We start from the raw sequence: 23,427 nt of genomic DNA on the forward strand, positions 1-23,427 counted from the left end.
TGCTTGTTCCATTAGATTCTGACAATGGAGATAAGACTTATTGAAGTGCAGACAAATTTGTTCCATTTTTCATTTATTTGTTGTCTTTCTGCCAGTTTCATTTATGAATTCTCTTAGGATAATCTGACACCATTAGGTCTTAAACAAAACTTCCCTTTTCGCTGCTTGTTACTGTTTTATGAGCCCATAATGCCTGTGATTTTACCAATTCGTTTGTATTCCAAGCCTGTACTGCCTGGGGCTTTCATGTCTCTCTGCTTGTTAGGATGTCAAGTGTTTACTGACTCAGGTGTTTTGGGGGCTTAGGTCTCCTTTTACCTTGGTGAAGCTGAGCTTCTGTAGGAAGTAATAATAATGAAGTTTTAAGTTTCCTACAGGGCTCAGTTCTAGGGCCATTTTTCACAGCCAGTCTTTGCTGATAGATACCGCCACTTGTAAATCCCCCAAACTTGAAATGACTTTATATTTAATTTAATTTGTCCATTGACTTTTGTATTTGTATTTTAGTGTTGTGTTTTGTATTGACTTATCTGTGAATATGCTATATGCCTCCTAGTAAAATATAAGCTTCTTGAGGCAGGGAACACTTCCTCCCTAGCTTTGTATCCCAGCACCTGACTGTGGTTTATGCATAAATGCTTATTAATAAGTGCTTGTTGAATGAATGGATAATATCTTTGCTTTCCTTCTTTTCCCTAGTTTTTCAGTCTCACACTTATTTACAGGATCTTCTCATCTTTGTCTTTTCTAATTCTGATGTTGATTTTGACCTTTGCTCTAACTTGTCAATTTAGGAGTGTTCCCTTATTCTGATAAACCTTTGGTTGCCCCTGGTTGAATGCAAAGTCTTTGAGGGAAGGGACCATTTCATTTTTCTTTTTGTATAGAGCTCACTGCCTGGAACTTTGTAGGTACTTAATAAATATTTTCTTTTGACTGATTAATTTTATGATAGTGTTCTGTGCTTATGCTTACAGGTTTTCTGGAAGAAGTATTTATGATACAGAATATATAGGCAGATGGATTCTAAGTATCACAGACTTTAGAGTTTAAAGAGACCTGAGTAACCACTTCTTCCACATCATACCTGAAAAGTTATCCCGACTACCCCCTACTCTGACTAGTGGCCATCCAGCTTCTGCTTGACAGTTTCCAGTGAAGATGAAAGTACTACCTTTCAAGGCCAGCCCGTTTCACTTGTAAATAGCTATAATTTTTAGGAAGTCTTTCATGATATCAAGCCTAAATTAGCCTCTTTGCAACTTTCAAAGTTCTTCACCATTCTAGTTGCCTTTCTCTGGGCACTCCTTTCCTTTCCTTTTTAAAATTTCCTTAAAAATTTTTTTTGAATGTTTATCTCTCTTCAGTTTTATCTTACTGGATTTAGCCCAATCTACTAACTTGTCAGCATCTTTTTGAATCCTATCATCCTGGGTGTTAGCAACCCCTCTCAAATATGTCATCTGCTAACTTAATAAGCATATCATTTATGCCTTTGTTCAAGTCATTGATAAAAAATGTTAACCAGTGCAATCCAAGAACAGATCCCCGGGGCAATCCACTGTATAACTCTTGCATAGTTGATATCCAGCCATTAATGACTTCTCTTTGAATCCTTCCTTTTTTTTAACTAGTTCCATATGAATTCAATTGTACTTCTTCCTTTTCCATAAGAATAGTATGAGATATATCAGATCCCTTGCTAAAATCTAGGTAGACTTAATCTACAGCATTTTCCTGATCTACCAGTTTCATAATCTTTCTGAAAGATAGCAATTTATGAGAGATGTTTTTGATCTCCACTTCCTTTTCCAGATGTTCACTACTATCACTTTAATAATCTGTTCTTGAATTTTGGCAGGATTTAAAAGTCAAGTTCAGTGGCCTAAGTTGTTTGGTAAGTTCTCTGTTTATCCACATCATTCTTCTTTAGAACAAGTCCGAGGAGCAGCTCGATGTACCTGAGTTTGGATCCAGCCTCAGACAGTTAACACTTACTAGCTCTGTGACCCTGGGCAAGTCACTTAACCCCAGTTGCCTCACTGGGGAAAAAAGAACAAAAAAAAGAACAAGTCCGGTTTTTCTTATCAAGATCGTTCCCCTTTGTGTCTTTAGAATTTTATCTATGAGTTTTCCATCCCTCTTGGCCTGAATTGACATGAATAATTATATTCTCAGGGGTTTTCTCTATTCTTCTGAACCTTCTGGAAATCTAGTCTTGAAAAAAATTTAGGAGGCAGCTAGGTGGCACAGTGGATAAAGCACTGGCCCTGTATTCAGGAGGAACTGAGTTCAAATCCAGCCTCAGACACTTGAAACTAGCTGTGTGACCCTGAGCATGTCACTTAGTCCTCATTGCTCCACAAAAAATAATAGTGATAATAATTTTGGGGCAGCTAGGTGGCACAGTAGGTAAAACACCAGCCCTGGATTCAGGAGGACCTGAGTTCAAAGCTGGCCTCAGACACTTGACACTAGCTGTGTGACCCTGGGCAAGTCACTTAACCCCAATTGCCCTGCCCAAAAAAGAAGAAAGAAAAAAGGAAACATTTTGGGTGTATGTCATCCTAGGTTTATCTTTTCTTCTTTTCTGTCACAAACTCTAGGAGGGAGTGGTCATTTCTGCTTCAGCAACCAGTTTTTCTATTAATGAGGATCAGATTCAGAATAGGATTTCAACTTGATTTTTCTTCCTTTCTTCCTTTCAAAGAGTGAAATTATCATTAATCCAAGTTAGGAAGTTATTAGCTGCTCCACTTTTAGCTGAGAAAGATAGCTCCCAAAAATGTCTGGATAAGTGAAATCCCAAATCATTGCAACATTATGCTTATGTGCCAGGCTTATTATCTGTTTCCTGAATTCTTTATTAATTTTCTTTCTATCCAGGTGTTCTATTGTCTTGGCTGATTGCAAAATCACTTCTTTTTGTCCCCCTTTTAATCTTTACCCAACTGTTCTCTACTATGGTTCCCTCCTCCCCCATCTAATTATTTGATTTACTCACATGATTTTACCTTCTTGATGTATACTTTACACACCCTCCAATTTAGTTCTTTCAAATTACGGCCATATTTCACACTTGGGTTTCAACCCACTATATCTCAGCGACATCTCTAAATTGAAGTTTGCCTCTTTTCATGAACATTTCTAGTTCTTCATGCTTGTTGCCTGCATTTTAGGGACTTGTGTGTAGTATTGCTGTTGATTCCTTTCTTCGATTTTGTCCTTCTCTGTACTTCCAATTGTCAAAACCACTAGTCAGTCTTATTCTACTGGTCTCCTTAAACCTGCTGTATCTTATTTATCTATCTGTAAAATAAATACTCTTTGATACCCTTTCCTGCTGGACCTGGAGTCAGGAAGGTTGAGTTCAAATAAGACCTCAGAGTTCAAATTGAGTTCAAGTATGGTGTATGTAACACAGGGCAAGTCAGTTAATTGCTTTCAGCCTCAGTTGCCTCAAGTGTAAAGTGGGGATGATAATAGTAGTCACCTCCTTGGGTTATTGTGAGGCTCAAGTGAGATATTTGTAATGTGCTTGGCATAGTGTTTGGTAAATTCCTTAGCCCTTGCTCATCTTTATGTTGAAGTCCTTGCATATCACAATGTATATTGATTTGATTTGAAGCATATATTTTAATAACCCTTTTTAAAAAATATAATCCCATAAACAAACTAAAAAAAATTGTGATAGCTTCTAAGGCCCAATGCCCCATTAAAGTGATAATCAATTTATAAAAAAGAAATAAAACTTCGATCAACAAGACTCAATAATCAATATGTTCAATAATAAATCAAGCAATAGGTTTCAATAACCCTTTTTGGGGGGAAATATATATTTCAACTTTTGAGGATTTTTATGCTCTTCATCTGCAGCAAATATTGGTATATAAACTCTTATTTTAATGGTAATCTTTTTATATGTATACTTAGGAGCGCCTCAAAATGAGATAACTGTTCCATGAAATGATTTTTTTTGTTTTGTTTTTGTTTTGGCAGGGCAATGAGGGTTAAGTGACTTGCCCAAGGTCACACAGCTAGTTAAGTGTCAAGTATCTGAGGCTGGATTTGAACTCAGGTACTCCAAGGCCAGTGCTTTATCCACTGTGCCACCTAGCTGCCCCCTGTGAAATAATAATTTACTGTTGAGTTTTTGGTGTGTGATATATAACCAATTTTATTTGCTTCTCAGGGAGAATCTTACATTCTCTTTAGTTCCAACTTGAGTTCCTATCATTAAATTGCTTTTGTAGTCAGTCTAAATGATTCTTTACATCTTCTGCCTCCTTCTCTGACATTTTATCATTGTCGACTGTGGAAGTGGAAAGATTGAAAGCTGCTTTAACAATTTTCTTGTTTTAGGACTTGCCATTCCCAACGAATTAATAATCCAGAGGCCAACCTACTAGTGATGAGACTTTTCATTTTTGGCAAATTTGGGCCCTGAACAGTAGATTCTCTTCTGCCAGAACTTATGCTTTCATGAGACATGCCTTGAAGAGAGACCCAGATTGTCTTCATGGTCCTGTGAGGCACAGAAATAGGACTTTGTGGAAGGAATAATAAAAATTGACTAATCCTTTTAGGGTCAATTCTGTTCAACTTTGGAGTCTGTTATATCTATTTGGCTGTGGTTTTCTCTGATCTTCTGAAAATTTATATATACTTCCCAATAAAGTAGTGAAGCTACACTGTGAATAAATACTCAGGTGGAGTTGAAAAGCTAGCTTCTAGACTTGTTTAGCATAACATCACCCCATGATTATGTAAAGCATTCCTTCATATAAAACTCCCTTATGTTGCCTATCTTTTTGGCACAGAGATTCTCTGAAAAGCTGGAGAGAATTAAATATTTAGCTTGTAAAGAGCTTCCTTTGCTCACTTTAGGTTTGAATCAGAGTATAAATATAAAATATTTTTGATTAAAACCTTGAGAATGCTAATAACTAATAGTTAGGACATTGCTAAATTTTTATATTTTGCCCTAAATTATCATTTCATAATAGAGAACCCCCAGATCTTTCTATAATTAAGTAGTATACCCTGTAGCACTAGCACATCTTTTAGCTCTGACCTTGGATTTTGAGTTAGTCGACCTCTATGTATCTTAGACTATGTTTCAGGGATTTGGAAGATGCATTTTAGAATATATAAGGAAGAAGAGCTGTTAAGTAAGAGGAAAATTAATATTAAATGTGGAGAAGAAGCAGTGGCACAAATTGCATCCAAAAGCAGTTGGAGTAAAGATGAGGAAACCCCAGTTCATGCTTTAATTCCACTACAAAGTGGTATTTTAAGAATGTAAAAAGTTGACTTTCAGGTAAAATGTGCCCCCAAAATACTTTTTCCCTGGATATTTCCCCCAGGTTTTATTAGGAGTAGAGAAGGAGAGTAGTAAATGGAGGTTTAAAATCAAACAGTGAATGTTTCAACTCCAAAAAGGTTACAACTTAAACAGTGGCTCAGGATTATTTTCTACTGATTATGTAGATGAAGCTCTTGGTGAGCAAATTTCTTGCCGCCTTCTTTTTTTTTTAATTTATTTTTCCTCTTGTCTTGTTCTTGATGACCTTTTGGTTATTTTGAATTCTTCAAGGTATCCCATTTAAGAAGAAAGGCACTATGACATTAAGGGACATTTTTAAAAGGCTTTTTGAAGAACTAAGGATTTTAGCTCAGATTTGAAGGCAGCCAGGAGGCAAAGATGAGAAGGGAGAGAATTCTGGGGAATGGGGTGCATCCAGTGGAAATGCATAGATTGTACACATGTTAGGAGATCATTGTCACTGCAGGGTAGAGTGATTGTGGTGGAGAATAAATTGTAAGCAGACTTGGAGAGGCTAGCAAGGAGCCAATTTATGAGGTGCTTCAAATATCAAAGAAAGAAGTTTATTTTTGATTCCAGAGGTAATAGGGAGCCACTGGAGTTTGAGTTGGGGATCAGGAGTTGGAGTATGTAAGCGACATGGTTAAGTTTTTGCTTTAGGAAGATCACCTTTGGCATCTGAAGGTAGGATGGAGTAAGAGTGGAGAGAGACATATGGCAGGCAGACCAGCCAAGGTAATAGCTATATCAGAGGAGGAAAGGAACATATATGAAAGATGTTGTGAAGGAAAAAAAAGGTAGGATATTGCAACTATATATATATATATATATATATATATATGGTGAGTAAAGAGTGCTGTGTGACACTTATAATATAGTGATGCCCTCAACAGTGATAGGGAAGTTGGGAAGAGGGAAAAGTTTTGGGGGAAAAGATGAGTTCTGTTTTAGACATGATGACTTTGAGATATCCAATATGCATTTTTAAAATGTAAAACATTACCGTATTTGTCACTTGTCATTTTGTACAAGAAAAATTGATTAAAAGGAAAAAATGAGTGTGAAAAATAGCATGTTGCAGTCGAATCCATCAATATCAATTCTTTCTTTGGAGATGATAGTATGTTTCATCAATCGTCCTTTGGGATTATCTTGGCTGAGAATAGTCAAGTCATTCCCAGTTCTTCATCAAACAATATTTCTATCCCTGTGCATAATGTTTTCTTGGTTCTCCTCACTTTACTATATACATCAGTTTATACATGTCTTTCCAGGCCTTTCTGAAGTTGTCCTGCTTGTCATTTCTTATAGCACAGTAACATTCCATTACCGTGATATAGCACAGTTTGTTTAGCCATTCCCCAGTGGGCATTCCTTTGATTTCCAATTCTTAGTCACCACAAAAAGAGCTGCTATAAATATTTTTGTACAAATAGGTCTTTTTTTTCTTTTTGGATATCTTTGGGATATAAACCTAGCAGTGGTAGGTTTATTGTGGTATTGCTGGATGAAAGGTTATGCACAGTTCTATAGCTCTTTGGGCATAGTTCCAGTTTGCTCTCCAGAATGGTTCGTAGATCAGAGCTTCTTAAACTTTTTCTGCTCATGACCCCTTTTTGCCCCAAAATTTTTTACACTATCTCGGGTAGCTAAGCATTTCAGACATTTATTGCCAAATTTTTCTCGATCCCCATATGGTGTCTCAATACTCTAGTTTAAGAACCTTTGACTTAGATGAAGATCCAGCAAAGGAGACTTGAGAAGAAGACCTCAGACAGGTAGTAGGAGAATCAGGAAGGGAGTTTTATCACAAAGACCTACAAAGAAGAGAGTATCAAGCAGCTAGGTGGCACAGTGGATAAGGCACTGGTCTTGGATTCTGGAGGACCTGAGTTCAAATCCAGCCTCAAACACTTGACACTTATGAGCTGTGTAACCTTGGGCATGTCACTTAACCCCCATTGCCGGGGGGGGGGGGGGTAATCAGAGAAGAGGATGATCAGTAGTGTCAAAGGATTGCAAAGGATGAGGACTGAGAAAGGGCTTTAGATTTGGCAATTAAGAGATCACTGATAACTTTAGAAACAGCAGTTTGAGTTGAATTTTGAGGCCAGATTGAAGAGGGTTTAGGAGTGAGTAAGAAGACAGGCATTGAAAATTCCAATTGTAGACTGCTTTCCCAAGGAGTTTAGACATCAAAGAGAGGTGATATATGGGATCCATAGCTAGTGATGATGGTGGTACTTTGTTAAGGCTAGAAGACATCACTTTGTAGAAGCAGGCAATCTTTTTGGAAAGAGACAAGATGGAATGGGTTCAAATACTACGTTTGCCTTGTCAAGGAGGAGAAAAGAGGAGAGAACACTGAGAAAATGTCCTAATTTTTTCAGTGGTAACGTTCACAGCTGAAAGATTGGCTGGAAGAGCTGGTGCCATGTGAGCCTTGAGGGATGAAAAGGTTAGACAGTTGCTGTGGTGAGTGAATTAGTGAATTGTTAAGAAGGTTTAAAAGGATCGCTATAGTGAGAGTCCTGTTGAGATTATATATCTGTTCCATTTAGCTGCACGTAAATAGCAGTGAAAGTAGAGGACAGTGGGAATAATCCAATTTTGGGGTTCCTCAGGGCATGATGAACTGTTGGACAAGGGGGCAAGACAATCCAGGCTGCAGGACAGTGCAGAATTGAAGTGGTTCACCAAAAGGCAGAGATAGGGAAGGGAGAATGTAGCCAGTGTAGGAATGAAAAGAAAGAAGGTAATAAGTCAGAGGAAAAAATAGAATGAGAAAAGATTATTGAGATACAGGGATTTCAAAATTGATGAACATGGAAGTAGAAGAAGGGTAATGGCAAGATCAAAGTAAATGTTACTCTGTATAGTTCTAGTGGAATAGAGGAGTAGATAATAGGAAATGAATAAATTGAGGAACTAGGAGTTAAAATTTTTGAGGTAATATCAATATGTGTGGTGAAGTCCTCTAGTAAAGACTGGAAAATGTGTGTGAGGGAGTGCTGGCTTGTGAAGGGTTTTGAATGCCAAACAGGATTTTATATTTGATCGTGGAGGTGATAAAGAGCTCTTGGAGTTTGTGGAATAGAGGAATGACATGTCAGATTTAGGAAAATTATTGACAGCCTAGTCATGGATTGGAATGAGGAGGGACCCAGACTCATGAGGTTATAAGGCTTGCACCAGGATGGTGGTAATATCAGAGGAGAGAATGGGGCATATTTGAGGGATGGTATTAATGGTAGAAATGACAGGACTAGGCAACTGATTGGCTTTGCATTTATATTTGTATTTCTTATGTGACTAGGTGGCACCATTGATAATAGAGTGCTAGATTTGGAGTAAGGAAGACCTGAGTTTGAATTCTGCCTTAGACACTTATAACTCAAAGACTTGAAACTTGGAAGCAACAGAAAATCAGACCTTAGTCTATAAAATCTGGAATGGTATGGACAGGAACATGGAGATTTTTTTCCCCCCACTGAATCTCAGGATACTAGAATCTGGGCGTTTAGTTATGAAACTTAAAATGATAACTTAAAAAAATGAAATAGAAATACTGCTTCAAAAAATTGTCTTCCAAAGACCAAGGAAATCTCCTTTTAACTCTGTCAGTCAACAGGCATTAATTATTTATTATATGCCAGGCACTACTAGGAATTGGAATTTCAAAGAAAAAAAGGAAGCACAGTCCCTGCCCTCAAGAACCTTCCGTGTTATGGGGAAAACAACATGTACCCATAAATACATACAAAACATATGTTTATTAAATACAAAATCATTTCAAGGGGGTGATAGTAGTGCCTTGTCCTAGCAGGAAAGGCCCTCTTTCCTATATGGGGAGGCACGTCAGCCTTGAACTGAACCTTGAAGGAAGTTAGGGATTTTTGGAAATAGAGGTCAGGGTTGTATATCTTCCCAAGGCACGGGAGATGGGATGCTGTGCACAGCAAGTGGGTGGAGGATGGATTCGGGATGGGTGAAACGAGGCAGGGAGGCCAGTTAGGAGACTATTTCAATAGTCTGTACTGACTGTATTAGACAATAATTCAGTGTGCAGAGCTGTATTGTGGTTTGTGAGGAAACCTTGGGATACAAAACTGATGTTTTACTGTTGACTCATGGACTTATCACTGCTTTTTTTCTCTCTGTGAATCATAAAAAAGTAACACATTTTCATCGGAGGAGTCTTATTCATGTCATGATGGTAATGTTCCAAGCGGTAGCTACCCAGTCTACTGCAGGGTTAGTTTAATAGTTTGTGGTTAACAAGGGCACAGTTGGGCTGTCCCAAATGTGATTGAATCCAATCTTTTCAATTCTGGGCCCACTTCATTGTCTACATACATCTGAAAGTAGTCATTCTTCACAGACTTTCCTGTGAGCGAATTATAAAGAATTTAAATACTTTTCCCTGACAAGGCATAGTCCCTTTACATATACTGTAGACACAGTCTTTCATCATCATCAGTGTAAAACTTTCACTTGATTTTACCATTCCAGCTAGCTATTGTAGTCTCTTCTGCTCTTAGCTAAACTCTTTGAGAAAGCCATTTATATTAGGTACCTCCACTTCTTCTCACTTGCTCTTTTAAACCCTTTGTGGTATGGCTTCCAACCTCATTGTTCAACTGAAACTGCTCTCTGAAGTTACTAGTGATCTCTTAATTACCTTTTCTCAAGCCCCATCCTTCTCAACCCCTTTGCAGCCTTTGACATTGGTGATCCGCCTCTCCTCCTGTGTATTTTCTCCTAGATTTTAATGTGACATTCTCTTCTACCTCTCTGACTGCTCTTTCGTAGTTTACTTACTGGTTCTTCTTTTCTCTCTCTATTTTATCATGTTTTGTGATCTCAGCTCCTATGGGGTCAATGATCATCTCTATTAAGATGATTCACAGGTAGGTAGTCTTGCCTGAGATCAGACCCACATCACCAAAAGGGCATAATGAATTGGACACCCTGTATACTTCACAAACTCAACATGTCTAAAACAACTCATTATCTTCCCTGTCCCAAGTCTTCTCAATTTTCCCTGTCGTTGTCAAGGACACCCACCACTCTCCTGTTTGTCCAAGCTCACGACCTCAGTGTCCCCAATTTCTCGATCATATTCACCCCATATACCCAACCTCCTGTCAAATCATGTCAGTTCTGCCTTCACAACATCTGTCATATTTGTTGTCATCACTCCATTCACACATGCCCTTACCACTTCTTACTTGGACTATTACTGTAGCCTTCTCATTGTTCTCTCTGCCTAAAGTCTTTTGGCCCTCTAAACCATCCTCACCAGTCATCAAAGGGATTATCTGAAAGTTCAGGACTGACCAAGTAGCAACCCCCCACCCCTCTAGTACACTGGCATAAACTGCCGCTCTCCATGTCCCAGCCTCCCTGGCTTTCTTCAAGACTGAGCTCAAACCACCTGCCCCCACTGCCTCCCTCCTAACCCACCAGACTTCACTCTGAAATTACCTTCTGTTTTTACTGTATATCTTATTTGCATAGTTATTTGTACTGTACATAGTTATTTGCATTGTGTACTATAAACTTCCTGTGGATAGGCAGCATTTGGCCAAGACCCTTCACTTTGTAAGTGCTTAATAAATGCTTGTTGACTGGCTATAGGGGCAATAACATACTGGGTGTGGGGGGGCGAATGGCAAGGGAGGGGTCTATGAGGTGTGGGTGTGGATTGACACACCCTATTCAGGAACAATAGAAGAATCTAAGCCCTTGGTCATCAAACATTTATTTTACTTGTATCATAACAATGAGCACAATTCCTGGAACCTATTAAGTGTTTAATAAATACTTTATTGATTGATAGCTCTGGGAGTTAAAGATTAGAGAAACATACCCATTATAAATTCGTAATTTACAGGAAGACAGGTTGTTATTCAATTTAGCACTTTGGTTTTACAATTGTCCTTTTGTTCCACCTAATTCTTCCATGCCAGCCTCTTGCCTATCCATTTTTGCTACTGTTCTTCTACTTCCTTGATTTCTGAGGATTTAAGTTCCTTACTTCGGAGGGGGGGGGGGGTGCAGATGGGGATGGCAATGAGTGTTAAGTGACTTACCCAGGGTCACACAGCTAGTAAGTGTCAAGTGTCTGAGGCTGGATTTGAACTCAGGGCCAGTGATTTATTCTTTGGGCCACCTAGCTGCGGCCCCCCCCCCCCCCAGTTGCTTACATTCTAGATTCTTTGGGTCTTACCCTGAAAGTTAAATTCGGATTAGATTGAACTTGGGGCAGCTAGGTGGTGCATTGGATAGAGCAGTGGCCCTGGATTCAAGAAGGACCTGAGTTCAAATTCACCCTCAGATACTTGACACTTACTAGCTGTGTGACCCTGGCAAGTCACTTAACCCTGATTGCCCCACAAAAAGGAAAAAAAAAAAGATTAGACTGAACTTTAAGCAGTATTGTGACTGTGTGACTCTTTACTTAACAGAGGCATTGCTGAGCTTAGTTTTTCTCTTAGGTGGTCTTGCATCCTTTGGTCAGCTCTCTTTTTCACATTGTTTCCAAGCAGCCTCACAAATGGAACCCTATCTCTCTCTCTTTCTCTCCTGCCATCTTCTCACAGAATCCTAATATGTGTAAAGCTATTTTTGGTTTTCATGTTTTAGACTGACTGTAGTACAGTTAGATAAGTAGATATTTCGAGGACGGGTTTCTTTACAACTGGAAAAGAATAATCCAGAGAAAAGTTTTAAGTTCTGCCTTAGGGCTACTTTGGTATTAACAAGAAAACTTTTGTTTTGCTTTTTATCTTTGGCTTTTGACATTATTTTTCTGCCATTTAAAATTATAATTAGCAGCTGTTTAGAGATGAAACTCTTGTGACTCAGGTGCCTTGTTCAGAAGCTTCCTAATGTAGTACCTTTGGCTGATTGATCTAGTGTCATAGTGGCAGTTCTAAGACAAGACCAAATTATGCAGCTACCTTGCAAGAATATTGAGAAGATACTGAATTACTGAATAAAATAAACCTTTGATCTGTGTCAGTACTTTAATCATCACACACAAACATTTGCATTCTTCCTTGAAAACTGCTTAGAGGGGGATCAAGTTTCCAGAAAGAATAATAATATTGGACTGATCCTTTTAGGAAGGTCTTGGGGAGTTACCCTCCTATAACATGAAGTCTTTCAAACATCTTGTTGGGTTCAAAGATTGACCTCTCCCAACCACTCCTCTAGAGCCACTAATTATTTTTGTGTGCCTTTTACTTAGTAGGTACTTAATCAACATAATTACTTTCTTTGCCATTTTTTCATCAAGTATTTGTTGACCGGTGTAGGAATTTGTTTTGCATTGTGGCTGTTCTTTAACTATGTAAGAGTCTTTTCTCCTCAATAAATTGAATCAATGAAGAAACATTTAAAGTGCTCTCTATGTGCTAGCCACTGTGCTAAACTACTCAAGTTGATTTTAAATGACTTGAGGACAGTGTCTATATATTATCACTTTTCCTGTTTCCTATATCTAGCCTGTAAAATGCTCAGGATGTAGACCTAGTAGGTACTCACATTTTTTGAATGAATATTGGAAGTCTTTCCATGTACCATCTTTATTATCTAATTGGTACTTTAAGGTGAGTTCATAAATACGCAACAAAATTTGAACCAGAAATAGAGAGATTGCTTTCTCTGCTTTTTAGTGAGCTTTTTTATATAGTCTATGTATTTATTTAGGTTGTGAAGTATACCTTCAGATAAAAAGAGAAAGGAATTTCTGTAATGCCTAATTAAAAAAAAAAAATCAAATGTACATGGGGAATGGCTAGGTGGTGCAGTGGATAAAGCACCGGCCCTGGTTTCAGGAGTCCCTGAGTTCAAATCTGGCCTCAGACACTTGACACTTACTAGCTGTGTGACCCTGGGCAAGTCACTTAACCCCCATTGCCCCGCAAAAAAAAAAAAATCAAATGTACATGAATATAACGAAATAGTATATTGCCTTAAGAAACCATAGAAAGAACACATAGGAAAATTTACATGAACAGATGCAGGAAGTAAAATACATTTTCAACTATAACAATAAAAATAGAAAGTTCCACAAGACAATCAAAAGTAAACATTACATGACTGATGCAGGAATTTGTTTTGCTTAATTATATAAATATGTGGTTTTGATTTTCTTCTTTTCTTTATTGGGGGGGAGGGGGAGAGAAGGGAGGGGAAAGTGGGGGAAAAAGCCAGACCTGAAAATAAAATTGAATTTTTAAAAAATGAATACTGCAGTAGGAGTAGGGTAGTGGTGTCTTCTATAGGTGTGGAAGACTGAGTGCATATTATATTCAGACTGATGTATTGATTGGTTTTGTTGAATTTTTTTCTCTTCATTTTATTATTAAAATATTATTTTGTATATGGCATGGTTCTCTTGGAGGGGAAGGAAGAACATTAGGGAAAGTTTTGGCTATGTAAAAATAAAAGATATCAACAAAAAATTTTTTTTAATTTAATTTTTTTTTTTTGTGAGGCAATTGGGGTTAAATGACTTGCCCAGGGTCACACAGCTAGTAAGTGTCAAGTGTCTGAGGCCAGATTTGAACTCAGGTACTCCTGAATCCAGGGACGGTGCTCTATCCACTGCACCACCTAGCTGCCCCCCAAATTTTTATTTTTAAAAGGCATATGAAAGAATGCTCCAAATCACTAACAAAAAAAAATACAATTAAAACAATAAAAACAACCTAGATGTTTTTCTTCACATCCAGCAAATTGGCAAAGATGTCAAAGGACAGGAATAGTGCATGCTGGAGGGGTTGTGAAAGTGACAAGCACATGTAAGTGAAGTAGTAGTGCAACTATTCTAGAAAGCAATTTGAAATTAGACAAAGAAAGTGTCTATTGACCCAGAGATTCCTCTGTCAGGTATATATACCCCAAAAAGGCCTCATGTAATGCCTGGTTTTGAAGATCAGATTAATAAAATTTAAAGCGATTAATCTGGGAGACTGTTTAAGAGAATTCTGATGTTTTCCATCTGGCTAAAATTTTCCTCTCGCCCCCTTGAAAAATCATCATACAGATGATACACAGCTCACCCTTTAAATAGATTATCAAATATTTCTTGTCCTTTCTTGCTTTAGAGGGAAAGCCAGTATGGGTCTTGGGCAAATCAATTATTTGTGCCTCTTTGTCTTGTTGTTAATACTGACTTGTAAGGTCTTCCATCCATCTACCTCCAGCCAATTTTAAATTTCACTAGGGATAGTTCTTGCTTTAGGTAAATGTAAAAGATTTTTTCTTAATTTGGATTTGCCCTGGACCTGGGGAAGGGAAGAAAGGAAGGAAAACAGAAAGGAGGCCTTGGGCTGGAGGAAGGGGACACCAAACAGATAAGCCTTCCACTCTCTCTTCTATTGGTCTTCCCCTGCTAATTCCTGTTCTAACTCCTCCATAAGTATTTATTAGGGGGTTACAATTAAATGAGTGGATGAACCAGGTGTACAGCAAGTGTATGATACAAGGTAGAATGTGGTAGGGACAAAAGAGATATGTAAATTAAGTGCCCTAGGAAAAGTTGAAGGGAAACAGATCCCTCTTCTAAGTGAGATCATGGGAAATGTCAAAAAGGAGATGGCATCAGTAGAGGAGACTTAAAGGAATAGGATTTCAACAGTCAAGAGACGAGGAAACACTTTCAAATACAGCAATAAGACACACAATAAGAGAAAACAATATGAGAAAATGATAGATCCAGTTTGGCATTCATATAGGGAGCTTAAAGACTAGTAATGTGATAGGGAAAGTCTAGAAAGGTAGCTTGGAATGGATGGATGTGGTAAACCTTAAGTACCATACAGTTGTTATCTTGTAGACAATAGGGAACAGGTACTCTTTTTTTTTTTTTTTTTTTAGGCAATTGGGGTTAAGTGACTTGCCCAGGGTCACACAGCTAGTAAGTGTCAAGTGTCTGAGGCTGCATTTGAACCCAGGTCCTCCTGACTCCAGGGCCAGTGCTCTATCCACTCCGCCACTTAGTTGCTCCCTCGACAGTAGGGAACAACTGAAAGTTTTTGGGGAGGGCAATGACATGGTCAGACCTGAGTATTAGGAAGATTGATTTGGCAACTATGTAAAGGAGAGATGGGTGGGAGATAGGGAGACAAGTTAGACAGTTGGCTTGTCACGAGGACCTGAACAATGGTAGTAGGTGGAAGAGTGGCAAAGAGGAGATGAATCTTGTGGAGTTAAAAGACTTTGCAGCTGATTGAATAGAAAGATGGAAACATCAAAAGTGATGTCTGAGTTGATCCTAAATAACAGAAATAGGGAAGTTGGAAGGAGGAAATTGGTCTAAATTATGAGAATTTAGTTTGTTTATAAGTCATTGCTTTGAGATGTTTCCAGGATATTCAGGTAGAATTTGGACATCTGGAATTTCTGGACATGGGCAATGAGAGGATTGGGTCTGGATATATAGATTTAGAAGCCATATGTGGAGATGATAATTAAGGCAGCATAAGATTACTAGATATACACTGTTAAGAAAAGATGACTAAGTTTAGAGGCTTAGGGACAAAGAAGCTTTCTTTAGTGGAGCAGGATAATAAACTAGCAAAGGAATCTGAGATAAAAAGGAGTCAGACTGGAAGAGAACCAGGAAAAAGTTAAGGGTTGAGAAGGTACCCAGGAGGCAAATGGTCTGTCAATACTGTCAAATGTTGCAGAAAGGTCAAGGAGCATGAGAACTGAGCAAAGGCCATTGAGGAAGGCACTATGCTAGGCAGTGGAAATGCAGTAAAAGAAATGAAGTTCTCACCGAGCTTACTTGGGGAGTGGAGAAGAGCTGTTATGAGATAAATATAATTAAAATGTAGAGAGGCTAGACTGATCTGTGCATGGGGAAGGTTGGGAATCAGGGACGGTTTGCTAAACCTTGAAGGAATGTTAGGATTCTGAACAGCTAGGCTGAGATGAGAGTGTGTATTCAAGGCTGGACTGTGCCAAATGGACAGAGGTGAGAAAGTACTTGTTGAATTTGGAGGAACAGCTGGTGGTTTTATTTGGGAGTATCTTAGAATATGTGAAGGGGAGTAATGTGAAATGAGATTGGGAAGGTAGGTTAGGAGCCAGATTATAAAGGGCTTTAAATTTAATTCTGACTAGGGAATTGGTATTTTATCCTTTCCTAAAGGCAATGGGGAGCCACTGAAGGTTTTTGAGCAAATGAATGGCATGAAGAATGGAGGAGGAGTTTCTGGACTGTATATACATAAGGTTCCTGATTTTTAAGAAAAAGTACCAGATGTTATGCATTATGGGGTGGGGCACCAAACATGTGGGTCAGCAAGGTGGCAGAGGCATTATTGATTTTGCCCTAGGTACAAGTTCTTGGTAATGGTGGGTGATTCCTAACAAGTCAGTAATAGAGGAAATTAGATTTCCATGACTTTCATAGAGGTCTTTGGCCATTGATGGTTTTGTATTACTGAGGGTTCCCATAGTAACATCTTAAAATTTGTATAACATTTTGCATTTTAGAAAGCATCACCCCAGGATCTTTTTTAGAGGAATTCTGCTGGCTACTTAGCAATACACAAAGTCTCAGTCTGGGGCTGGTGGTGGGAGAAAGAGGGGTGGGGAAGAGAAGCTCACACATTTATTCCAGTAATGCCTTTCCACTGTGGTGTTTTGTGGTTTTGTTTTTGTTTTTGTTTTCTATTGGCAACCAATAGTATACATTTAAGGACCTGACTTATGCAAGGCACTGTTAAAGAGTTATATTTATGACTTATTTTTCTATGTCAAGGAAATTCAGGCTATTTTGTTAAGTGTACAGAGCATTGCACTGTGTTCTAGATGTTGGGAGACATCAAATTCAGGTAAGACATATGGCTTACTTATAATCTAGTCATACATATACAATCGTCATATTGTTATGAATATAGTACAAGGTTTCAGAATCTCAAGTCCAGGGTTCTTTTTATACTTTATACCCTACCCTCCCAGCCACTGAACAAATACTGCCTGAAGAGGAAGCTTTTTTTTTTTTTAAGTGAGGCAATTGGGGTTAAGTGACTTGCCCAAGGTCACACAGCTAGTAAGTGTTAAGTGTCTGAGGCCAGATTTGAACTCAGGTACTCCTGACTCCAGGGCCGGTGCTCTATCCACTGTGCCACCAAGCTGCCCCGAGAGGAGGCTTTTTAACTGAATTAATCAAGGGTTTCTAGTAGTTGACCTGTTGTATTAATACTATGTGGTAAAGGAAGTCATTTGTAGAGCTTACTCTTGGGCTGAAGAGACAGTATACGAGCTTGTGTTGGCTGTCTAAAAAAGGTTTTTAAAGGTTTTGGCAGGGGCAGCTAGGTGGCACAGTGGATAGAGCACCGGCCCTGGAGTCAGGAGTACCTGAGTTCAAATCTGGCCTCAGACACTTAACACTTACTAGCTGTGTGACCCTGGGCAAGTCACTTAATCCCAAATGCCTCATTTAAAAAAAAAGGTTTTGGGGGGCATCTGAGTGGCGAAGTGGATAGAGCACCAGCCCTGGGTTCAAGAGGACCCGAGTCCAAATCTGACCTCAGACACTTGACTAGCTGTGTGACCCTGGGCAAGTTACTTAACCCTCATTCCCTCCCCCTCCCCCCCCAAGATAATTATCTTCCCAGAGCATTAAATACAGTGCTGTAAAAATGAGTACTACAGGGGGCAGCTAGGTGGTGCAGGGGTTAAAGCACTGGCTCTGGATTCAGGAGGACCCAAGTTCAAAGCCAGCCTCAGACACTTAACACTTATTAGCTGTGTGACCCTGGGCAAATCACTTAACCCCCATTGCCTCTCAAAAAACAAATTACAACAAAAAATGAGGATTACAAGGAATTAACAAAACCTAGGTCAACCTTTATCTTCATTTATTTATTTATTTATTTTTGTTTTGTTTTGTTTTTTGCAGGGCAATGAACATTAAGTGACTTGCCCAGGGTCACACAGCTAGTCAAGTGTCTGAGGCTGGATTTGAACTCAGGTCCTCCTGAATCCAGGGCCAGTGTTCTATTTACTGCATCACCTAGCTGCTCCCCTAGGACAACCTTTAACCAACACAGTGAGGGAAGTAGGAGCAGGAGAATAGTATATATCATGACTACAATAAGAACACATGGCATCAATACAATTTGGGGCGGGGGGGGGGGGGGGAGGAAGATGGCAAACCAAAACATTGAAAACTTTCTCACATTTTTATTTACTCTTCGGGAGCAGTAGATAGGTAGATGAATGATCTTCCCAGAAAATTCCCTTTTTATTCTTTCTCAATTGAATTCAATAAATGTTAAAGTCCTGCTATGTATGAGGGAGCAGCTAGGTGGTACAGTAGATAAGATTATTGGGCCTAGAGTCAGGAAGTCTCATTTTCCTGAGTTCAGATCTATTCTCAGACACTTACTATTTGTGACCCTGGGCAAGTTACTTAACTCTGTTTACCTCAGTTTCCTCATGTATAAAATGAGATGGAGAAGGAAATGGGAAACCAGTTTAGTATCTTTGCCAGGAGAACCCAGAATGGGGTCTCAAAGAGCCGGATACACTGAAACAACCGTTTTTCTTTGTTGTTTTTACTATGCATGTGACTGGGGACACAAGATAAATCATGACACATTCTGCTCTTTTAAGAAACTTACCGTCTAATAGGAGGAAAAATAAGATTTTACTTTCAGTTGGAGGAGGTGCTAGTGTTTTTTTTGTTTTTTGTTTTTGCGGGCCAATGAGGGTTAAGTGACTTGCCCAGGGTCACACAACTAGTGTCAAGTGTCTGAGGCTGGATTTGAACTCAGGTCCTCCTGAATCCAAGACCAGTGCTTTATCCACTGCGCCACCTAGCTGCCTCCATTTCAGGCAATGAAGACTATGTGAAGAAAAGGTACAGAAATAAGAGTACAAGAAAGTAGTTCAATAAAAACGAACAATTTTGTGGACTTTTTGTTTGTTTTTGTAGGGCAATGAGGGTTAAGTGACTTGCTCAGGGTCACACAACTAGTAAGTGCCTAGTGTCTGAGGCTGGATTTGAACTCAGGTCCTCCTGAATTCAGGGCTGGTGCTTTATCCACTGTGCCACCTAGCTGCCCCCATGGACTTTTATAAACTGATAAACAATGAAATGATCAAACCTGTAAAGTACTTTATGCAATAACAACAGCATTGTTTTAAAAAAAAAAAACTTTGGAAGGCTGTAAGAACTAAGATTAATACAGTGGTCATTTGTGATTCTAGAGGATTGTTTTTAAAATGATTTATTTTGTTAAATATTTCCCAGTTGTATTTTTATTTTTTTAACATTCATTTTAAAAATTGAGTTCCAAACTCTCTCCTCTTTCCTACCCCTCTCTTACCCTTTGACAAGGCAAGCCACCTATCAATTATAAACATAAAGTCATGCAAAACATTTCTATATTAGCCATGTTGCCCAAAAAAGGGCTAGAAAAATATAGAAGAAAAGAGTATGATCAGTTCTCTCCTCTGGAGATGGATAGATTTTTTTTTTTATCATGTGTCCTTTGGAATTGTCTTGATCAGAGTAGGTAAATCTTTCACAGTTCATCATAATTAAAATATTGCTGTTACTGTATACAGTGTTTTATAGGTTCCACTTACTTCACTTTGCATCAGTTCATATAAGTCTTCCCAGGTTTTTTTCTGAGGAACAGATCCAAAGAATTGTTGAAACATGCTCTCCATGACAAAGAAGTGATTAATTGACAAGTGCAAAGGAGAAATAAAATTTTGTATATATACTCAGTGAAGGAATTTGTTTTACTTGACTATATATATATATTTATTTATTTATATTTGTTTTACTTTTCTTTTTCAATGGGGTTGGGAGTGGGAGCAAGAGAAAATAGAGAGGGGTGGGTAGGTGGTGCAGTGGATAAAGCACCAGCCCTGGATTCAGGAGGACCTGAGTTCAAATCCAGCCTCAGACACATACTAGCTGTGTGACTCTGGGCAAGTCACTTAACCTTCATTGCCCTGGGGGGGAAAAAAAAGAAAAGAGATTTTCTGTTAACTTTTTTAAAAGTAGAGAATTGGGGGGGGTACAGATATGAAATTTTATTTTATTTTTTAGGTTTTAAAACTTTATTTGCATATCAAAAAATTGTGCATTCCAATAATTAAAATCATTTGAACAACAACAAAAAAAAGGCACTCTGATTAACTGTACTTGACAGTGTGCCAGGACCTTGGTACAGCTTTGCATTTTTACTGTTAACTAGATTTACTGTAGTCCCACCTGGGTTCTTCTTTTCACCAACATGCAAGCTTTAAAAAAAAAAAATTTTTTTTAAATGCCACCAGGACCCAAACTAGCCAGTACAGGCAGATGGAAAGAGGCAGCCAGCTGGGCCTTCAATTCAATGTCAGTAGTTCTTTTATTCTTTTGATGTTGAAAAGGGCAGCACAGTCATTTAAACTTTATCCAACCTCTTTGCATCTTACTAAGTTAAACAGCTAAAAGAAGAAAAATTAAGAAGGCAATGCTTGGGGAATGTACAGTACATATTGGCAGGGCAGATTTCATTACAATTCACCGCTTGCTTCTCCTGTTCAATTGTTTCTTTTGAAGGCAGTGAGTTTTTCTCTTGTGTTTGTCTTCTTCAATTTAGACTTATCGAATTTCTGAATCTCAGCCATATCTGGTTTGTCAGACATTTTTGCAGATTAAGCAGCGATGGGTGGGGCACACCAGTAAGTCAGATCTCTAAACTGTTGATGTGAAATTTTAAATGCACCTTTCAAGGAGGGCCCAGTAGTGTTAGTTTTACTGAGCTGTTTTACTTTGTTACAAAAAGTCTTCTCACAAAGTAGAGGTAATATGTAAATGTGTGTAATATAAAAACAATTCTTAATAAAATGTCCTCTTTGCTTTTTAAAAAATGGTTTTTGCGTGTTCACATAGACCCTATTTCTTCTAGCAGTGCAATAGCTCTTCTAGTCAGCCAGGGAACTCAGATGAGGCATAAATATTTTACCTTTCTAAGGAAAAAAAATCTTTTCCAGGAAAAGATTATGATCCTAAGCACTAAGCAACCTATAAATAGTACATTTGGGATTTCCGACCCCAAATTCCATCTGAAGTGGGTGAGCTGAGATGATGGGGGAATTGAACTTCATCCAAAAGAAGTCTCTGGAACTAATTATTCTATTTAACTATTTTATGAAGAGCCTCAAGTAACATATTCATTCTTTCACTAAGCAAACATTTTGAGTGCCTGTTTACAAAAGAATACCAAGGGTATGCACTGTATACCCTTGGTATACAGGGGTGGCAGAGGGCCTTTTCCTTAAGACACTCAGTAATGGGGGCAGCTAGGTGGCGCAGTGGATAGAGCACTGGCCCTGGATTCAGAAGGCCCTGAGTTCAAATTTAGCGTCAGACACTTGACACTTACTAGCTGTGTGACCCCGGGCAAGTCACTTAACCCCAATTGCCTCACTGGAAAAAAGAAAAAGGACACTCAGTAATCCCATGAGCATAAGTCTAAATAGCTATACATGATATAAATGTGATAGTTGCCATCAGAAGGCACAAAGTGCTGAAGCAGTTTAGATTATTTCTGACTGGAAGAGTAGTAAAAGATTAACAGATGAAAGGGGGAGGGTGTTCCAGCATGAGAGAATGAGGGACTTCCCTAGAGGCATATATGCCCAGTGCCTGGAGGTTTTTTAGGAAATACTCCATTTTGAAGGGCAATCATCAAGAGCCTTGAATGCCATAGTAATGAATTTGGGCTTTCCTTGTATGCTTTGTAGAGCCAAGTCAAATCAAGAAGCATTTATTAATTTCTTAGTGTGTGCTAGGCATTCTGCTAAACAGGGAAGATGCAAAGAAAGGCACAAACAGTCCCTGCCCTCAAGGAGCATAGGTGATAATGGATAAGCACATGGTCCTCCAATTGTGAGAGACAAAACCATCCTCTTCTCAATTCTCAGGAACTGAACAAAGATGTGACAAAGGCTCCTTTATTTTCTTCTCATGAGAAGGAGGCACCCTAGTGTGCGGCTAGTGGGTACCCAGAAAGGGGGCTCAAAGGCCCTGTTTTATACCCTAGTCCCTAATGCGAATGGACCCTCCCCCTTTTCATCACTGGTCAGATTACTCAAGGGTTACAATCCACGTGCAAAAACTAGCTAATCGGAACACAGTATTCCCACCCCTCTTCCTTGTATGGGCATAACTCAGGAGTGGGCCTTGATTGAGACCAGGGATCCTTGAACCATGAGATTTTTTTAACCTGAGGGGGAGGAGGGGATTTGAGAGACCTTTGTCCTACAAACCGGTCAGGAGGAGTATGACACTGTTATATCCACATTGAGAGGAGACAACTACCCATTTTCTCACAAAGGATATATACAGAATATAGGAAAGGTAATCTGAGAGGTTTAGCAGATGGGGAGATTTGGAAAAGCCTCCTGCTTGAAGTGGTGGGACCTTTTGAGGCTAGTTGAATTTGAGGAACAGAAAGAATATCCTAATGGAGATGGACAAAGGCAATTGGAAATGCAAATCTGTAGCTGAAGGGAAAGTTTGCTGCTTAAAGATCCATATGAAAGTCATCTAAACTAAAGAGATTGTGGCTGGCACAAGGAGTGTGTAGAGAGAACCTTGTCTAAAACAGAACATGGGGGAATGTTGACGTTTAGAGGCTTGGAGGAAGAAAACTGAGAGGGTGCAGACAAGACAGGAAAGAAGAGAACCAGGAGAGTGCAGTGCCAAGGAAAATAAGGAAAGAAAGAATTTCCAGGAGTAGTGGTAAACAATGTCAGTCTGGAGAGAGCTTCTTTAGGAGAATGAATTTGAAGGGAAAAGCTCTATGATTTTGAGAATTAGAAAATTATTGGACTTGGCAGTAAGGAAGTCATTGGTGCTTTAAGAGAGATTTTAGTTATGTAGTCAGGATTGACGCTCACTTCCGTATTGAAGATGGCAGATGGCTGCACATAGAATAGTAATTTCATAGAATTTAGAGCTGGAAGGGTCTATAGAGATAATCTAATCTAACTCCCTCAATTTTATAGAAGTGGGATTGAGGATTTGAGATGGATTAGTTGAAAGGTTTCAAGAATGTAATATG

The 23,427-nt window shown here is 38.8% G+C and overlaps 1 protein-coding gene and 1 pseudogene across 2 annotated transcripts in view; one reads left to right on the forward strand and one right to left on the reverse strand.

The window, feature by feature from the left end:
• Positions 1–23,427, forward strand: part of ZNF609 (zinc finger protein 609) — a 185,632-nt gene that overhangs the window by 17,674 nt on the left and 144,531 nt on the right. The gene's annotated exons all lie outside the window — the stretch shown is intronic.
• LOC122741567 lies at positions 9,601–21,022 on the reverse strand (annotated as a pseudogene).

Source organism: Dromiciops gliroides, chromosome 2 (assembly GCF_019393635.1).
Source record: "Dromiciops gliroides isolate mDroGli1 chromosome 2, mDroGli1.pri, whole genome shotgun sequence".
Taxonomy (NCBI): Eukaryota; Metazoa; Chordata; class Mammalia; order Microbiotheria; family Microbiotheriidae; genus Dromiciops; species Dromiciops gliroides.